Consider the following 19,238-nt stretch of genomic DNA (forward strand, 5'->3'; position numbering starts at 1 on the left):
TATTATTTCTTCACCTTAACTTATATTATTTCAACAATCCTTTATGATATGAGAAGTATGAGATCACCTGACTGTTTCTTTTGATCGATGCGCTCTCAATAATTTTGGACGTGCATGGCTGCTTTTGGTCTCATTGTGTTCACAATTTAGTCTTCTCATCACTGGTGCAGTAATGGGGCGTTTTCGCTTGCTTTATTGCTGTTTATAGTTGAACATTATGAACATTGGACAACAATTTCAGAAATATATTTTCAATGAGACGTCCGTCGTTAAAGGCTCTACCTACTGAAATAATTTTACGTATTACATAGGATTCCCAATGGCACTTCGTGTTTAGAAATCTGATCGATTGTTTCGAAGTTACAATGATTATCCCAGAGCGCCGTGCAACAGAAAAAGGATGTTATTTTTTCTTTTGACGAGTAACGTCACAGAATTTTTCTGGTGTCAGATTTTATTTTAATAGTTCTTCTTTGCAACGATGTTATTGTCATGGAGATATCACAAATAGGTACGGAGATGTCAGCGTTGCAAATAGCGTCACGGGCGTTTCGTCAAAATAAACCACGAACAGTACATGTGCCAGGGAACTCACCAGTAATGGTAATGACGAGCTAACATTAATCACTCTCAGTATGCTTGATGTCCCAGTTCTCCTCAAGGAGCAAACTGACAAGGACCAGGGGAGAGACGTGATAGTTGCTAACTTTAAATATATTATAGTCCCTGCTATTGAGTGCCATGAAATGCCCCAACCACAGAACACAAAACATCTCTAATGCTGCACAGTTAAATCAGCCAGATGGAGTTCTCGTGCTTGTCTGTGGTTTGGGGATGTATCCAGTCGTAAAAGGGGGCCCAGGGTGCCCAGGGGCTTCATCATGGAAGCGTAGATTGGCGACTACGGGTTCCATAGGTGAGTCGGGCATTGATTCCACTTGTCTGTGTAAGGGTACTCACCTTCACCTCTCCTGTCGGACCTTCCTTGGTTAACACTTGTTCTTTCCCTACAATGACGGTCTTAGGTTTTTGAGGCTTAGGATATCTGATTCCCTTCATGGACCTAATGTTCCTTTTTCCGATACCTTAATTTTTTCGAATTGCCGGACCTCTTCCTTCTGATTGCTGTTACGAGAACATTGTCCATTTGCACATCAGTAATCCTGGTATGACGACTTGGTGTGGGGAAGTGCGGAGAGTTCTTTCATTCGGAAAACAGAGGAACAATATCCACTGGAAGATGTCTGAATTAAATGATAACATGTGAAAATTAATTCTCAAACGCAGGAACTGTCATATCAGGTGACTTCGACACAGCCCGTTATCTTTTCTCCAAGCTGCCACACCTTCACTTTTCATTTCCATAAGAAGATGCATCACACAAACTGTCATTCGATTACAACCGCATCAGGAAAAGTAGATTAACTAACCAGGCAAGTCCCGCAATTGTGACGTCATAGACGCGCGGGCGTATTCTGGCCTTGTTTCCGCATTGTTAAAGGCATCAAGTGGTGTGAACTTCTGCCAATCAACAAATTTTAGAATCCATCACGAAGGAGCCTCGATGGATATCTGTTTCAACAATGGAAGAACAATGGTAAAATCGTCACTGTCACAGAAGACATCAACTACATCCCACCTAAGCAGAAAAAAGAGGTAACGATGGCAGAATAACATCAATGCGGGGGAAGGTACCATGTGCGACGCCGAAGTGCGTTCCTTCCCCTGTATTCAAAATGCATAAATCCAGCTCCCCTATCAATTTTCCCAACTCATTTCGTCTGGGCATTTCACAACCCCATTAGACGAGATGGCGTTAAAATCACCCAACACGATTAAAGATGGTGGGGGCTGAGGTGTAAGGAGAATTACGTCATTGATATTAAGAGGCTGGCATAGTGGGAAATAAACATTACAAACTGTTGTTATGACAGGCGACGAAACACGTATCACTACTGCATCCAGCTGCCTTCTTAGTGAAACCGCTTCACTCTAGGTGCCAGAACGGGTGAAAATACAAACAACACCACAAGTCCGGTTAGCATAATCCCGTCCTGTCTAGTATAGGCTAAAATATCTCTCAAGACCGTAATACGACGTGGTCTGCCAGTAATGTATTACCATTGCACCTGCAACTGTTGTAATTCGTAGTAAGAAACAGGATCTGTTCAATAATGAATTGCAGCTATGAATAGCTGTCCCCTGAAAAACTATGATCTAACATATTCACTAAGGTTTCCACTAGTAATATACTGTATAAGTTGTTTTCATTAAACACTAATGATTCAGGATACTTAATTATACTATAAAACACATCCTTTGATTTTAGTGAAACACATTCACTGAGCACTTGATACATTTTCACAGAAAGTGGTACAGTTAGATCTGACCTAATTGTCAATGTACCGGGAGGCACACCTCAACGCCGCACATTCAAAATAAGGTCCTTAATGTAGTCCTCTCTCGATCAAAAGGTGAAACTGATACCACATGAAGTTGGAACATTAATCGGAAGATGTCACCAATTAAATATTAAGTAACGGTGTTATTGTGAAGTTTTCTGAACTGATTGAATTTCTCCTTGTTTTGTTTAGCTATACATCTAGAAGTTGGGACATGTTTCCACGCGTGACAATACCAAAAGCTCTGATCATGCACTCTGATGCAAGGTAAGTGAAGTTGTTATATAAAAAGAAATTTTGTTTTTATAGGTTTTCTCGGCTTTCATTTGCTTGTCGGTAACTCTAGGTTTTTAACACATCTGTCTCATTCCGCCAGTTTTGAATCTGGCCAATGAAAAATTTCTGTAATTAATTTTCAGCCTATCACAGGCTTCTTGTTCGATTTTGAAAGTAACTTTTGGGTTCAAGCATTAAAATTGAGAGAGTGTATCCGGATTAGTCCAGAATCCTCTCGAACCTTCCCTGAGGGTATATAATCTGCGGCTTTTCTGGCTACCATGTCTATTGATCGTCGTCCTTCTGAGTGTGTGTGTTAAGGCAGGAGGCGGGGCGCCTCTTTCTTCGGCCGGCAGAACATCTACCAGGTAATGGCCACATAAATTCTCTTTTCTGTAGCTAACTCCGCAGGTTTATCCGAGGGGAAGGTCCGAATTCTTAACAATGTAAGTAAACTTTTCTGAAATGTAATTTTTCTTTCGGCTCCTTGTCGTTCTCTATATGCGATTTTCTATTTTACGCAATAAAAATATCACACGAGAACACTTTTACGTATTCTAAAAACAACTTTATTATCGCTACGAACTTATCCTGTCAGATGAAGAAGACATTCAGTGCTTCTCCCAGAATACAAAACGAACAATCGCTCTCTAAAACAATCTACATAGAATTTATACATGTCTTACATCAGAGATCTAATGGTGCTGTTCCTTGACGCCATATTGGAAGTCTGTGTGTCCGTACGTCCGCACGTTATACGTCCATGGACACTAAACATAAATATAATAACATAATAATTTTGGCTCATCATAAAACTTCAAAATACGAGTATTGAAGGTTTTATCCAAATTAGGATACCTATCCTACGACAATTATCCCCCCCTAAAACCTTCAATACTGATTCCGGACCTTCTCTTCTCCAGGTCCCAAATTACAACTAGTCGTCTTGTTATCTATGTCTTCAGCTATTCCATCCTCCAGAACAGGTATCAGTGTATGTTGATCCTCTCCGAAGTCCGTACTTCTCCGGGACCCCCTAGAGAGTGCCCACTCTCCGGTCCCTCCGCTATCCTGTAGTGGTCGAGATAACATCTTCTCCTTGAGAAACCTCACTGCCATTTCAGTCGTCTTTTTTCTTTTTCTTGGAAGATTTACCTGTTGTATCTTCTGAGCTTTTCTCACCATCCTTCTCACTTTTTTTCTTATTTTCCGCTGTTTTACTATCTGACTGATCTTTCTCTCCAGATGTCTTTCAGGACCTTGCTTCTTTTTCAGAATCTTTCTTGCCAACTTTTTCTGATGGAGTCTCTCAGCCTCTTTTCTAAGAAATCTATCTTCACGATAACGTACATATCGCCGTAAGCGTGCCCTTGAGTGATAATGGATGGTTAGAACACTCTCTTGTTCTTCATACAATGACAAGTAGGTACGACACCAATCATAGTAATACACCCCCACCTTCCGGGCATATTCAGCACCTATTGTTTCAGTTTTGTCTTCAGATTTGGGTGCGATTTCCTTCTCTTCTTCTCCCCCGGCTTTCTTTTCAGCTTTTCCATCTCCTCCGCTTTCTCCTTCCTTACTACCAACAGAACCTACTGAATCAAGAATCATAAAGTTGACAAGGTTGAGCTCCTTTACATCATCTTTTCCACCACTCTCTTCATCGTCACTCTTGGATTTGTCGGCCAAGAGAGCCTTGAACTTGATGTGATCTAAGGAACACAGATGATGTTCATAAGACATTAGTGTATTGAATCTTTGTTTACATACCCGGCAGTATGGATTCAAGAATTTCACCATATTCTCATGATCCTCAGAAGTCATGTGTGTTGATTTGGGCTGCTTGTAATTGAGCTTACAAATGGCACAGAACTTCGTTCTATCAGACAGTGTATGCCGGAACTCTTCAGTTTCATCTAGCATGCGGTGCTTTTGACGTTGATTCATACGCATTCGCTGCAAGGTCTGCTTATGTAGTAATGATTGTTTCCTCATGACATTTATGTGTTTAGGTGAATAGAGGTGCATTTTGTACTCCCGTACTGTGTCACATTGTATTAAGCAATGAGGACAGGGCAGATCATACGCAGGTTTCTTTCGTTGATCTTCTTCAGTTGCAGAATGAGCATCGAAATCTTGATCTTTTGCATTGTTAGCCTCTGAAATGGTTTTCTCTTCGTCTTTCTTCTCCTTGACTTCGTTTTCCAAGGTGTTCATATCACTTACTACTTTATCTACCGGTACATCTAATTCTACGCTGTTGTTTTGGTCATTAATTTTGGAAATATCCTCTTTCAGATCTCTTACCAAGGAATCGATTCGGCCATTTATCTCTTCAGATTGTGTCCTGATCAAGGTAGTTAGTTGCGTAAGCATCCGGTCGTTGGCTTCCTTCTCCGAGACTACTTCAAAATCGAAACTACCTGGGTCTTCCTCATTTTCTATCAGATCCCGGCGTAGTCTCTCTTGTAGTTCCGACTTGCTCCCATCCGTCGGTAACCCTCGGGATATCAGCGCCTTTCGTACAATCACTACGGTCATTTGATCAATCTTCATCATTAAACTTCGAAAGTCCTGTCACGGTCGCCAATTTGTCGTTCTCTATATGCGATTTTCTATTTTACGCAATAAAAATATCACACGAGAACACTTTTACGTATTCTAAAAACAACTTTATTATCGCTACGAACTTATCCTGTCAGATGAAGAAGACATTCAGTGCTTCTCCCAGAATACAAAACGAACAATCGCTCTCTAAAACAATCTACATAGAATTTATACATGTCTTACATCAGAGATCTAATGGTGCTGTTCCTTGACGCCATATTGGAAGTCTGTGTGTCCGTACGTCCGCACGTTATACGTCCATGGACACTAAACATAAATATAATAACATAATAATTTTGGCTCATCATAAAACTTCAAAATACGAGTATTGAAGGTTTTATCCAAATTAGGATACCTATCCTACGACATCCTATACAACTTCATAAAGTCTTTAACTGTAAATCGGGGATAGAGTGTGAGTTACCCTATCGAGCTCCCCTTCATCTTGGTTTGAGGTGACTACGACTTCATAGTTGTTGTTTTCCTGTAATGTATTAAAGTTATTTCTATGCGAGTCACCTCAGTAGTTTGGGACTTGCCCCAGTTTCATCGGCCGAGAGCCCCGTACATTTCAATTTTTCATTATCTGGGAGTGCAGTGTAAGCCTCCATTCAGTTTGTGTTCGGGCCGTTTATTTTACCTGTTCTTTTTTCGCAAAGGACCAGTAGGTTGGGTACTTGTACTCGTACTTGTGCCTTGAGAGGGCGGTGATTGTAAGATTTTGATGTAATGTTGCCTTGGGTAGGCTGGAAGAAACTGAGTGCCTGTAAGCTCTTTTCCAATGTTTTGTAATAGTGAAGGGTGCCTCTTGAAGGCTGGATATTGTAATTTTGGGAGCAAGTGCTCTTGAATTAGGGGATTTCTGCCCTTGACTAAATTATTCCTCACTTTTTGAATTGTATATCTTGTAAACTTGAGCTCGTAGCTCAGAAACTGTAAATCGAGGGCTTGAAGCCCAAACTTGTTAAATTTCTTACTCTTGGGGTGTTCCACCCTCATTTGGCATTGTACCTGAGATGTTATTGTAATTTTCACCAACTTGTATGCTAGATTGCCTATGAGCATAGTGGTAATTGGTGGTGGACGCTTCTGATTCCTATTCGTCTCCCGTCTCTCGGTAGGTAGTGCACCCGTCATGCCGGGTTCAGTTCGGCCGGTGAGCGAGGATCTCCAGGGGTAGATCGTTCGCTTATCGGCTGTGCGAAATTTTTAAAGTGCAGGGATAGATGATGAACTAGTGGCAAATGAGAGAAAGCTAAATAGGTTTCACACATTTATTACAACTACTGCTCTTCTCAAATTCTACAAATAATTTACAAAATCTAGGAATTTTCATGTAACTCGTCTTCTTTTATGTCGTTACCAACATGGACACTCCATCGATAAATGGAACAGCGAATGCCTGAGTCTGTAAATATAATATTTAGATTTTTAGTTGAAAAATAAGTAAATGATTAATAATAATTAATTTGAGATTATCTCTTCCATTAATAATTAAATGATTTGAAAATAAAATTTCCTTCCTCAATGGACTTAACTTAAAATCGAGTTTGAAAATGATCATTTTCACTCCTTTCTGAAAATTAAATAAAAAAATTTCTCCCATGAAACTATGGTTGAATCGTCTTCCTTGACCTTTAAACTAGTTAACAAATTCTCTTTCATAATTATTCAGTAGTTGATCTTCACACAATAATTTGGAATTTGACATCATGTTAACCTACATTTACCCATTGATTGAAAATAATTAGTTATATTTCGCTTACAACTTCTATTTTGTGAGTTCAATCCACTGACATGGCCTATACGTATTTATATGTATTCGCTAGTTAAGACTCTATTCTTCCTTAAAAACGAATAAAATTCACATAAGGTTTAAATTCTGTCAAATAGTGAACCACTAAAGTTGGCATAAAATTGGCCAAAAAATCCACAAAACAGCGAAGAGCATCATCACAAATATGGACTGTAAAATTACAATGAGCAAAATACAGACAAATCACACACACTACATTCACACAAAGATACACGGAAATATTATATACATATTTACACGAATGCTAGCCCTTGATTATTATTTTCATGTTTAGTCAAAGTCAGGGAAAATATTCTCATGATGACAATATCGTGGGGACTTCCTCTCATCAACTTGGGATGTGATAGAGCAATGATTATCACTTTATTGAAGAACTCAGTCATACGACGATGTTCAGGGAAACTTTACGAGCAAAAATCATCCGAAAATCATCGACAAAATTGCTTAAACACAGGTCAGAATTAACATTCCGCGCACGCGTTCATGAGCTGCGGTATTTATTTTTACTTTTCCACCATAATTGTGGCTCTCAATTAATCTGCGCTCACAACGAAGAAATTACGTCAGGTAACATATTTTCTTCTTAAATTGACTCAATAATGGATGCACAACTTATCTGCTAAATACAATAATATCCATCTACCAGTCAAATAATTATAATAGCACAGCAAAAATATATATAAATGTATCGGTCAGATACTGCCATTTCCCAGGCCTAAATTAATATAAATGAGCGCACATCAACCTTATTCAATAATAATTATTATTATGCTCATGACCTTAGGTGTTCCTTTACGCGACAATTAGGTTAAATTATTTTATTATTATTATTATTATTATTATTATTATTATTATTATTATTATCCCTGGCCGCGCAAGATCATACATGCGGAAGCTACTGCACAACAATATCTCAGATGACTCTATCGCACTCGGAATCCAACCATACGTCGTATAATCGAGGAATGAACTCTGATATAATGGAATCCACGAAATTACTGTCCCATCTGATCTCAATTCAAGTATAAAAATTATTCAAATAATCCTAGTTTAACGTTGAGGTCGTATTACTTTTATTTCTCCTGCCACAATGAACTCGGGACAGTTGAAACATTTCTCGATGGCATTCACTCAAAAGAAGCTAATAGGTTCAAAATACACACACTCATTCCCAAACTACCTTCACCAAGAAAGAAGAGGCGAAAAAAAATCTAACTAATAGAAATTCTTCTAAGCAAATAAGTAGAGGATATATCATTACACTTTACATTTACAAATAGGAAGAAAGAATAACAATGTTTAAATATTCCTTGGTGGTGACTGTCGATCGTAGAACTCGGGCTGATGACCTAGTGCATTACCACGTTACGCACCATCGATCCTGGTCTCGCCCGTCTGAGCTGCTTTACATTCTACTCGGTCATTGAGGACATGCTGGCGCGCTGGAAACCACACCATTCATATCGTAGGAAGACAGACATCCTGACTTGCACTCGAACCAATGATCTCCTCTGTAGAAGTCCTTGCGAAAGCTGAAACTGAAATTAAGTCTGAGACAAGTCCAAAACACACACCGCTGTTTGACGAGATGGAAAAGCAACTTATCTTTTAATATCTTCAGTTAATTGTAAGTAGAATCCGTGAATGTCTGAACTGCTATCTGCAAGATGTTGGAAGCTCTAAATAAGACGAAGTTCCCCAGTGAGCAAAGTGCGTCTTCTCACGTCTGTAGTTGAAGTCAGAATAATTCTCCACTCGTCGCGTTCAGAGGTAGAAAATTCAGAGTAAAGTTTCCTTAGGAAAATCCATAATTCACCGTCTTAAGACAGGGGTGCGTCTTTTCATTATACATGATTGGTCACTTCATTAACTTCACACCAAATTTATCACTTGATTGGCTGCCATAGTCAGACGTCATATACCTTTAATAATATCGACCGAACATTTGACACACATTTCGCCTGATCACGTGGTATTCACGGCTGATTTGAAGGTTACTTGGCTAGCGGTATCTGCTCGCTCCCTCTTGCTCGCCCTTGGCTGGGACTTCCGTACACCTGGTGACTGGTTCTAGTCGACACGACGTGCTAAAACTCCCTTCCTGGTTCACGAAATAATGTTCCGATTCACAGTAGAAATAAAATATTCTCCCTTAAATGATTTTTACCACTTTTGAAGGGGACAGTAGGTACGCACGCTATGTATTTTCTGTCTTGTGGTCTGCGTGTAAGGCCGGACGCACATTGGAACGCAGGCGAAGCAGCTAAAGCAGGGCAGCGCAGATCAGATTTTTGTCATCCCCACATATCATTGCATCACCGCAAGTTGACAGACAGGGCAGGACAGAGCTGAGCAGACCGGATCTGTACCTACTTCCGTTTACCACGCGCAGTCTTCGAAACACAGTTCCTTGCGCACGTGTCGCGTAGTTAGTTGAGTAGTTGGGACATGGAGGAAAAAATGACCGAAGCCGTGTGGTCGTACCCTGTTTTATACGATGTGAATCATGTGGACTACGTGAAGACTAAATTAAAACTAGATATTTGGAATGAAATTGCCAAAGACATGAATGTTAACAATGGTAAGTACTATCAAAATAATTCATTCAAATATTACTTTTTAGAAAATAGTTTAGGAAAATGACATATATGTGCATAAAACGAATAATCGTAATACAATAAATCAATAAGTCATCTTCGTAAATACGAAAAATAAAAGAAATTATAAAACGTGAAGAATATGCCAGCACACCAGGCAATAAATACGGCTCCCCGAGGTAAATCTTTGACTTTGCATTTAAGACTGAGAAAGGGTAAGAATGTCGGTTACCTGGAATTTCCTGTCGTCGTAATTAGTCAGTAGTTCCCTCTTAAAACGTTATCCGCTTGCCACGGCACACTTTCTACCATGTTGAAATACAGTTGAACCTGACTTATACGTATATTAGAGGGAAGAAGAACATCTACTTGGAGCTGAGAATTACCGGTACTTAGAAATCAGACTTAAACAATACATCACATATTTACTGAAAAACCAATGGAATAGACCTGCATGTGTAAATCCTTGCAGATAATAAATACATTTACTGAATAATAAATACATCAAGACAGAAAATATTATTTTGAACTTGGTCCAGCCTTAAAGAAATCAGATAGTTTGGCTTGTTTCACTTTTCTTGCATTAAGAGTATAAACCTCCTTTTGCAAACTTAGTAATGAATTCAAAGCAATTTTACTACAACTTTTCGCACTGATGTAACGCCTACACCCATCGATTGCATTTAACATTTCACTCCGTTGAGGTGTTTCAAGATTCAAGTCGTTATCTCCATCACTGTCACTATCGCTTGTAGCTGGTCGATCACCACCGCAATAATGTCTTCATCCGGTAGTTCTCCACATACAGCCTGATTATCATCGAAATGCACAAAAGTATCGAATTCTACACCCTCCGGTAGCGTTAGCTCATTGCCAGACAAAACTTCGTCCCCATAATCATCATTGGAGGCAGCCCCTTCTAGTAAGACACCAGCTTTGCGGAAACAGTTGCTGATTGTGGAGTATGACACCTGCTTCCAGGCAGTAGAAATAAAGTCCATAGCTTGTAGCAAATTAATGGAGATAGGTTCATTTCCTGCATCACTCAGTGTTATTAAATGTTGAACCAGCATTTTTCTATAATGCACTTTGAAATTTGCAATGATGCCCAAATCAAGCGGTTGTAGAACACTGGTACAGTTAGGAGGGAAAAATTCCACTCGGAAATTCAACACAACGATTTGAGGTGGATGTGCTGCACATCCATAAGAAGAAGGATCTTCTTCTGTTTCTTTTTCATTTTAATGTCCAGTTTTTTCACCCACTGTTCCATTAGAAGCATATTCATCCAATAATTTCTGTTGGATTCATATTCCGTAGGTTTTGTTTTCGCACCCTTAAAACACCTCGGATTCTTCGATTTTCCTATCACAAGTGGAGGAAGTTTATCAGATCCATCTGCATTGGTGGCGAGAAGTAGTGTTACAGAAATTTTACTCTTCTTCCCTCCATGCAATGAGTCACCTTTTTCAGCTGATGTTTTACTGGGAAGGAGATTGTAGAATAGGCCGGTCTCATCACAATTGTAGATGTTGAAGGCTGATAATCACTTACGATACCCGGCAGAACCTCTTCTTTCCAGTGTTGCACCGCGATGTCGTCCACAGCTTTTGAGTCACCGCAAATTGTTCTCCCTGTGATTCCATGACGATCTTTAAATCCTTGCAACCATCCTGATTAAGCCTTGAAACCAGCAGTGACACTAATCGTTTTAGCTAAATCTATCGCCCTTGCCTTCAGCATGTCGCCACTAAATGGTAGAGCTGCAGCCCGCTTTTGCTGGAACCATGTGAAAAGTGCTTTCTCCAAATCTACGTACCTTCCTTCTTGCCGATGACTGCACTTTGCTGATTTTGAACCCAGTTTTGAGAACTCATCCAAAATAGCGTTTCTTTTTTTAATGACTGTACATAGCGTTGTATAAGTAATCCCTAAGTCTGAAGCAATTTCAGTTTTTGTTTCGGGTGGATTAGCGTCCACTTCTCGTATAAAGTTTACTTTTTCATCTAGGGTATAACTTTTCCTTTTTCTGTTCTCTATGGCTTCTCAAAAGCAACTGAATGTCAAAGCTACTGTTCAACAGTAAACACCACATACCGGCACCGTGGACATTTTACTTCTCTGTTGTCCCCACGAAAGAAATTCTCATATTCAAACAAATTTACTGTATTTTCTTTTGTTTTCGCACGGAAACCGCCCACTTTGCTTGTAATGTAACTTAATCTTTGGCGGCATTGTGAAGCTCAAAGACGACGAAGGTAGAGGAGGAGCGAGATAGAGTGCGAAGAGGACTCGATCGATTGTTAAGCCGCCAGTAAGTAAGTGTCAATCATGTCACTCGGCGAAACTCTTTGTGTTGTGTTTCAGCACCGAAACCAGACCGCTCTACTTCCGCCTTCGCCGACAAAGTGGAAACTTCGTAAATACAGTAGTTTCTTTGAAAAGAGCACGTGCTCATTACAATTACGCAAAACTCAGATATATTTCACTGACACTTAATACGTATAACAGCTAATTACGTATAAACGGATTATGTATAAATAAGGTTTAAATAACACACCTTTAAATTACATTTTGCCGTGACCTAAAGGAAATTACGTACAAGTACGAATTACGCAGAATAGAGTTACGTATAAAGCAGGTTCAACTGTAATTGGTAAACTTCTGTCTCACTATAAAAGCACGGGATGCACTACTCCTCTTGTTGTGTGCCAATGGAAGCAACTGGTCCTCAAGCATTTTGAAAATGTCCTCGTCTACTTTATTTTCAGGCAAAATGTTGTATCTCAGAAAATTATGCAACACACAAGCCGCCTTTATGACTTTATCAACACTGTCAATTTTGATCTCGATCGGTTTTCGGAAAATACGGAACCTGGCCGCCAGTATGCCAAAAGAACAATTAACAGTTTGCCTTGCTCGTGACAGCCTGTAATTGAAAATCTTATTTTCATAGTTTCCGGTTAACACTTCGTTTGGGATACGGCCTCATTAAATTTTCACACAATGGAAGGGCCTCATCAGCAACAAAAACGAATTGGAATGGTTCTTCAAAATTATTCACCAGTGCTGGAGGCGGGATTTTCAAATTTTGTTCATTCATTTTATGCCCTAGACACTAGTTGAAAATCTGCTGCTTCTATCACTAAATCTTCCCACTGAACCAACATCAGTTATTATAAACTTGCAGTTGAAGTCAACTGCAGCCTTTAACAGGACCGAGAAAGTGTGCTTGGAATTGAAGAACGAAGAACCACTTTTTGCTGGGTTATTTATGACTATATGCTTCCCATCCAACGCACCAATGCAGTGTGAAAAATGCCAGCGTTGTTCAAATCCAACTGCAATCTGCCCCCACATTGCGGTTGATACTTCATTATCAATCTTCGAAATAGTTCGATCGCCCATTCTATAGCTATAAGCAATAATTTTGTAACTGTCTACAGAGAGCGATAACTTGTAAACAAGAGGAAAGTATGGAAAAGAAGGACAATCCATCCACCTAAATACAATGGAGCTTACCAAATATTAGCAAAGAATAATAAATTAAATTGAAATTACATCTAGACGTCTAAGTTGAAATATCAATCGCTTTAAAAGGATAACTGAAAATCATCTCTTTCTTTTCAGGTAATGAAGCTAAGTCCATCTACAAAATTAAGAAGCTGTCATAGAGATGTGCTTCGTAGGCGACGCAAATATCGTACAAGTGGAGCTCCAGCTGAGACCCTTAAGGAATGGACAGATGGAATTTTCATTGCCATAGCTATTAGTTCTGACAGGAAGCGAGTCGTCAATGAGCACGACAGCGATGAAGAGTCACAGGCCCAGTGTGAAAATGTTGATGAGGACATTGATGATATGGAGTCAGCAATAGCAGACGAACATGGCGAGACGCAAAATGACGACACTGACCTTGAAGATGTTACAGACAAAAACGGAAATAGCGCTGAGTCTGCGAAAGATATTTCTGTATCAGCTGTCAAAAAGCCGATTTCGAAACAATCGCGCAAGGAAATTGCAAAGCTTGACACGAGCGGCTTACTACAGAGGTCAGTTACATTGGGCAAGAGAGAGAACAGCCCAACGCCGAAAATTGCATGATACGAAACCTCCAGATGACTCTTTGTGTCATATTTTATCTCGATGTGCCGTGCAACACAAAAATGCCGCCAACTCAGCGTATTGTTAGAAATAAAATATTTGAAGCAGTTGACCAAGCTGAAGCTGCCCTGTTGAACACGCCTGGTACTTCGTTCCAAGAACAGCCTGAGCAATTGAATGAGCTCCAGTTTCCCTCCAGTTCTTTTTCAGTTTCTCCGGTAAGTACTCCACCCCTGACCCATTTAAACAGCCCCATAGTTGACACTCAGTTAATCGAGATCGGAAATCGCAAACATCTGGTGCACTACATAAACAGTTTCCCAGGATCTATGTGACAACTTCAGAATGCTAATTGTGAGAAACTTACATTTTGAGTAATTTAAATGTTTGAATGCATCAGTAAACTACCGGTATATGTATTTTTGAGCTCTGTGAAAATAATGAGATATTTCATTTTTTTAACCGCTAAACTATTAGCTACAAGACACAGTACCTATTCTAAAATTCTATCACCACTGACAGTCTGTTGTGAATACATTTTGATTTGTATTGAATAAAACGTGATAAATAAAGGAGCTTGCCTAAGGAATACAGCTAATTCTTCTTCAAGTTCAATCGGTCTTTGTGCATGGTAACCTATAGATTGAATAGAATTTCGTAAAATATGACGAACTTCATTGAACTGGATTCTGTTTGAACGAAAGTAGTTATTGAACAGTGTGTCTGAAAACTCTGACATCAAGGCGAATTCACCATGAGTTTTCCTCTTCTTCATATATTCGCTTTTCCAAATTAACTTTTAACGTTTCGAGGTGATATACATTAGCATAATGATATCGATTTCTTCAACGGAATCCGTTTCGGAACTTAGATCAATGTAGCTAGCCATTGCTCCTTCCTTCTGAGAATTGACGCGAAACTGCGTGGCAATGTGCGCTCACATGCACTTCGGAGTTTCGTCAGAGTTACGCTGTCCTGACCTGATCTGCCCTGCTCTGCGGCCACTTGCATCTCAATGTGCGCCCGGCCTAATGTTTGGTCTTGGTTGGCCCAGATGACTTTTGACTTCAGTTCGTTTTGGTTACTGGTGGTGAGTGGACGTGTGTTCCTAGGCGCTAGCGGTTTACTGAGCGTGGTGTGCAAATCCTTTTCGGATTTGGTGTTGTTGTTAATTCCTTCTCTCTCTCTTAATTGGGAGTGGTGAAAGAATTTCGTAATAGTTATATGTGTTGATTTTCTACCTCACTCGTGGTGGAGTCGAGTGGGGGAAATAGTATGGAGGACGAGCTTGTTGTAGTTGACAGTCGAGAAATACCTATAGAGGAAACTATTGTGCTTAATGATAAAACCCTACCTGAACGTAATTCTGCTCTCCCTACCAATATCGGTTTCTCTGTTCTAAAACCTGAAGCTCAGACATACGATGCCCGTCATACTGGCCCATATATTGTCCTTGTGGAAGCTTTTGACGAAAGTAAAAAATTGGGTAGTATACATCCAATGGCTGTTGAAAAAAAATTTTAATGACCGGAAATTAGAGGGTGTTACCCAAATCCCTCGTAGAGGTAGACATCTGATCCAAATTGAATTTCAAACCCGAACCAAGGCCAATCTTTTCCTAACAAATCCTATTTTAAAGGAAAAGCATCTTAAAGCTTTTATTCCTTCAGCGTCTCTCTATAAGGTTTGAGTAATCAGAGGGGTAGATAGGAATTTGACCGAAGAGGAAACTTGCAAATTCGCTGAAACGTCCGTACCTATAGTCGGAGTTCAGCGGATGAACAGACGCTCCATGAAGGACGGAAAGGTCACATATATTCCCACACAAACCTTTAAGATAACTTTTCGTAGCCAGACGCTACCTTCCTTCATTTCTATTCATAGGGTTCGAACCCCGGCTGAACCTTTTGTGTTTCCACCTACTATTTGCCGTAAATGTAAACGCTATGGACGTACTAGGAAAAATTGTAGAGCTCAAAGCCCTAGATGTGCCAATTGCGCCCTAAATCACGAGACCCTAGAGTGCCCGGATTCTCGTAGACAATGTATCAACTGTTCTGGGGAACATTCAGTGGGATCCCTTCACTGCCCCGATCAGAAACGCCAACAAGAATTGAAAAAAAGCAGGGTATGGAAGTTACTACCTTAAACTCTGAGCCTTTTTTCTTTCCTGTAGAAAATCGTTTCGGCCCACTTACGTCCCTCCAACTGTTTCCTCCTCTCGCGAGAACTTCTCAAGTTCTTTAACCTCCGCCGTCCAGGAAAAGAAAATTCACGGCGGTTGTTACATCGCCTCCGCGTAAACATGATCGTTCCCCAGGTTACGATGTACGGGGACATCGTACAATTCTCCAAATGCCTTCCTCCTCCACGAGTGCCATACCTCCCATGTCTTCTGTATCTAGGACGAGCATACCGGCTCCTCCCAGGCGGGTTGATTCTAATGATACCTCGTCCCAAGAACGATTCCGGGACTTGACTCCGGTAACTTCCACAATTACAGCTATTTCTGAGAAAATATCTGCTTATGCTCCGGCAGCGAAAACTATTCTAAATGGTCAAAGATGCTCCTAACCATGCAGGAGGAAGTCCTGGCAATTCTCAATTCATTAGCACTATCTGTCTCCCCTCATAATAATTCTACAGTGGAATGCACGTAGAGACTGACTGATTCATATCACCCTCATATAATTTTGATTAGTGAAACTTGGTTGGCTCCAGCCAAACATTTTCAAATACCAAACTGTACCTGTATTCGCCATGACGACTATGGTTATGATGGGGCTTGTATTTTAGTATCTAACAAACTACAATTCTCTTCGACACCTTTGCATTATAGAATACTTGATACACAGGTGGTCGCCATTGCGGTCGCAAACATACATTTTATTTCTATCTATTGGCCACTGAAAATCCAAGGCACATATTCTAATTGGACGAATTTTTTCTCGTAACTTCCGCACCCCTTTATCCTCGGGGGCACCATCAGAGCTGCGGGTGCGAGGTCTCTTGTCCTAAAGGGAATAAAATAGCGGCCTCATATCACTTACGCATTTTGAATGACGGCTCATCTGCTCGAGTGACGTCACTTCATGTCAAGAAGAGTATGTACTTGCGATCTGGCACACAGAATCGAATGGGAGGGAGTCAAGGACACTCATTCGAGTGATCATTTCTCCATCTTTATTGGGTTTGCTGACAGTTAACCAGCCGCTATGCCCCCCGCTTATAGTGAGTAGGCGCATGTTCCCCATCAACACACCCCATTTTCAACCTTTTTGGTTCAAAAGTTATCCGATTTTGACGGTCAACAGCTGCCATACATCAATTCTCACTGAATATTTAGATCTATACCACCCGAAACAGCCACATTTCCGACCCAAAATTATTCATTATGCACGTTGGTGGGATGCTGAGTGTGCGGCTTTAATATCACAATGGAAGGCAGCACTTCGCTCCTTTCGACGTTTTGGAACATTCCAAGCATACTTACATTATAAAGTACTGGTCGCCCAAACTAAAAATGTATTTAACGACAAACGCCGCCTGTTTTGGAAAGCCTTCATTTCCTCTCTTAACAGACAGTCGTCGTCCAAACATATATGGCGAGCAATTGCCGGCCTGCCCAACCGTCCTCTTAGTACTTTATCTACTGTACACTTCAATATGGAGGCTTCATTCAGCAACTTACTCCGGATTTTGTAGCCCCACATTATAGTCTCCATATTCCGCCTAGCTCCAATAAATTTTCTTCGCTCATTAGCCCAGATGATATCAACAAATTAAATCTGGCCATCAGTTCATCCCATACATCGACCGCTGGACGGGATGATATCACGTATTAAGTATTAAAGCAACTTCCCCCCTTGGCGCGCCAGAACTTACTGCAGATATTCAATCATTGCCTCGAGTCTGCTCAAATTCCTTCCACGTGGAACGAATTTTATTTGGTCTCCCTGTTGAAACCAAAGAAAACCCTGTACTTCCCGACCGTTATAGGGACATATGCCTTGGACATTTCCTTCGAAACATTTTCCAAAAAATTCTTCTTGAAACACGCATTGCGCGTACGAAACAATTTGCCGATGATCGAGTGATATATCTTATTCTCCCGTCACTGGAAGCTGTTTACAAATCCTCACATACGACTCTCTTGGATTTTGATACATGGTTTCACGATAATTAATTAGAAGTGGCTACGATAAATGTCGAGCGATTATTTTCTTGTGGTCCCAGCGTACTGATCACCCGACTAGAAGTTTTAAAGGTTTTTCGATCCCGATTGTCCAGTCGACTAAATATCTAGGTATTTACCTCGACAGGAAATTATTATGGCACTCTCACGTTCAAAACCTTGTGGGAAAGTCTCTTCCAAAAATGATTTTATTTTTTGCATTACGACAGAGATCTTGGGGATCGGATCGCAGTACTATGCTCCTGTTATATCGCAACACCATTCGTTCGACCTTGGAATATGGCTCGGGGTTCATAGACACGGCGGCCAATCAAAAGCTTGCTAAATTGGACTCTCAGGTACAATTTGTTAAACTTTGTATTGGGGCTCTGCAATCTTCCCCAAGCAATGCAACATTGATTGAGGCTGCGGAATTCTCATTAAATTGGAGGAGAAGATTGCTTATCTCCAAGTTTATACTCAGGAATCTCTCTCTCTCTCTCTTACCTCACAAACTATCCTCCCTAAATTATCATTACTAGTAGGTTACTATCAAGAAAGAGGTACCCCCTACGCCGTTATCCAGCACTTGCCTGGGCATATAATTACTTAAGTTACCTTCGCACTTCTATTATTCGTACCCCGTCTACAGCTAATTACATTCTTCCCTTTCAAGCAAATTATTATGTCCCTTGCATTATTTTACCAGCAATCGGTGGTTCTCAACCCTGTGGCCCGATCCGGACACACGGTGCTAGAAATTATGACCGTCTAGCTTTGTCCCAGAATGTTCATTCCCGTTTACCAATATTCTATACTGATGGGTCCAAAATTCACACCCCTCCATGAGTAGGGGCTGCCTTTTTTCACCCGATTTACACAGAAGGATTTTCACTCCCTTCGGAGACAGTATTTTTACGGCGGAGGCTTTTGCAATCCGTCAAGCTTTATTACACATCTAATATTCGCCTCTAGATAGTACATACATTGCATCCGATTCCCTGAGTATGCACCAAGCCTTAAATACTCCCACTTTTCGTTCGGTCAAATTGGTATATTCAAAAGTTTCGTAAAATCTGTTTCGATTTACACCAACAGGTAAAAGGATTCCTTACTTTGGATACCGGGTCATTCAAATGTCACAGGTAATGAACAGGCTGATGCTTAGCTCAGGCGGCAGCTCAAGGTCAGGGAGTACGTTTTGGCGTTACCCTTCACTGATAATTGGAGCGGTTGTCGATATAAGATAAGACAATTAT

Source organism: Anabrus simplex, chromosome 10 (genome assembly GCF_040414725.1).
Source record: "Anabrus simplex isolate iqAnaSimp1 chromosome 10, ASM4041472v1, whole genome shotgun sequence".
Lineage (NCBI taxonomy): Eukaryota > Metazoa > Arthropoda > Insecta > Orthoptera > Tettigoniidae > Anabrus > Anabrus simplex.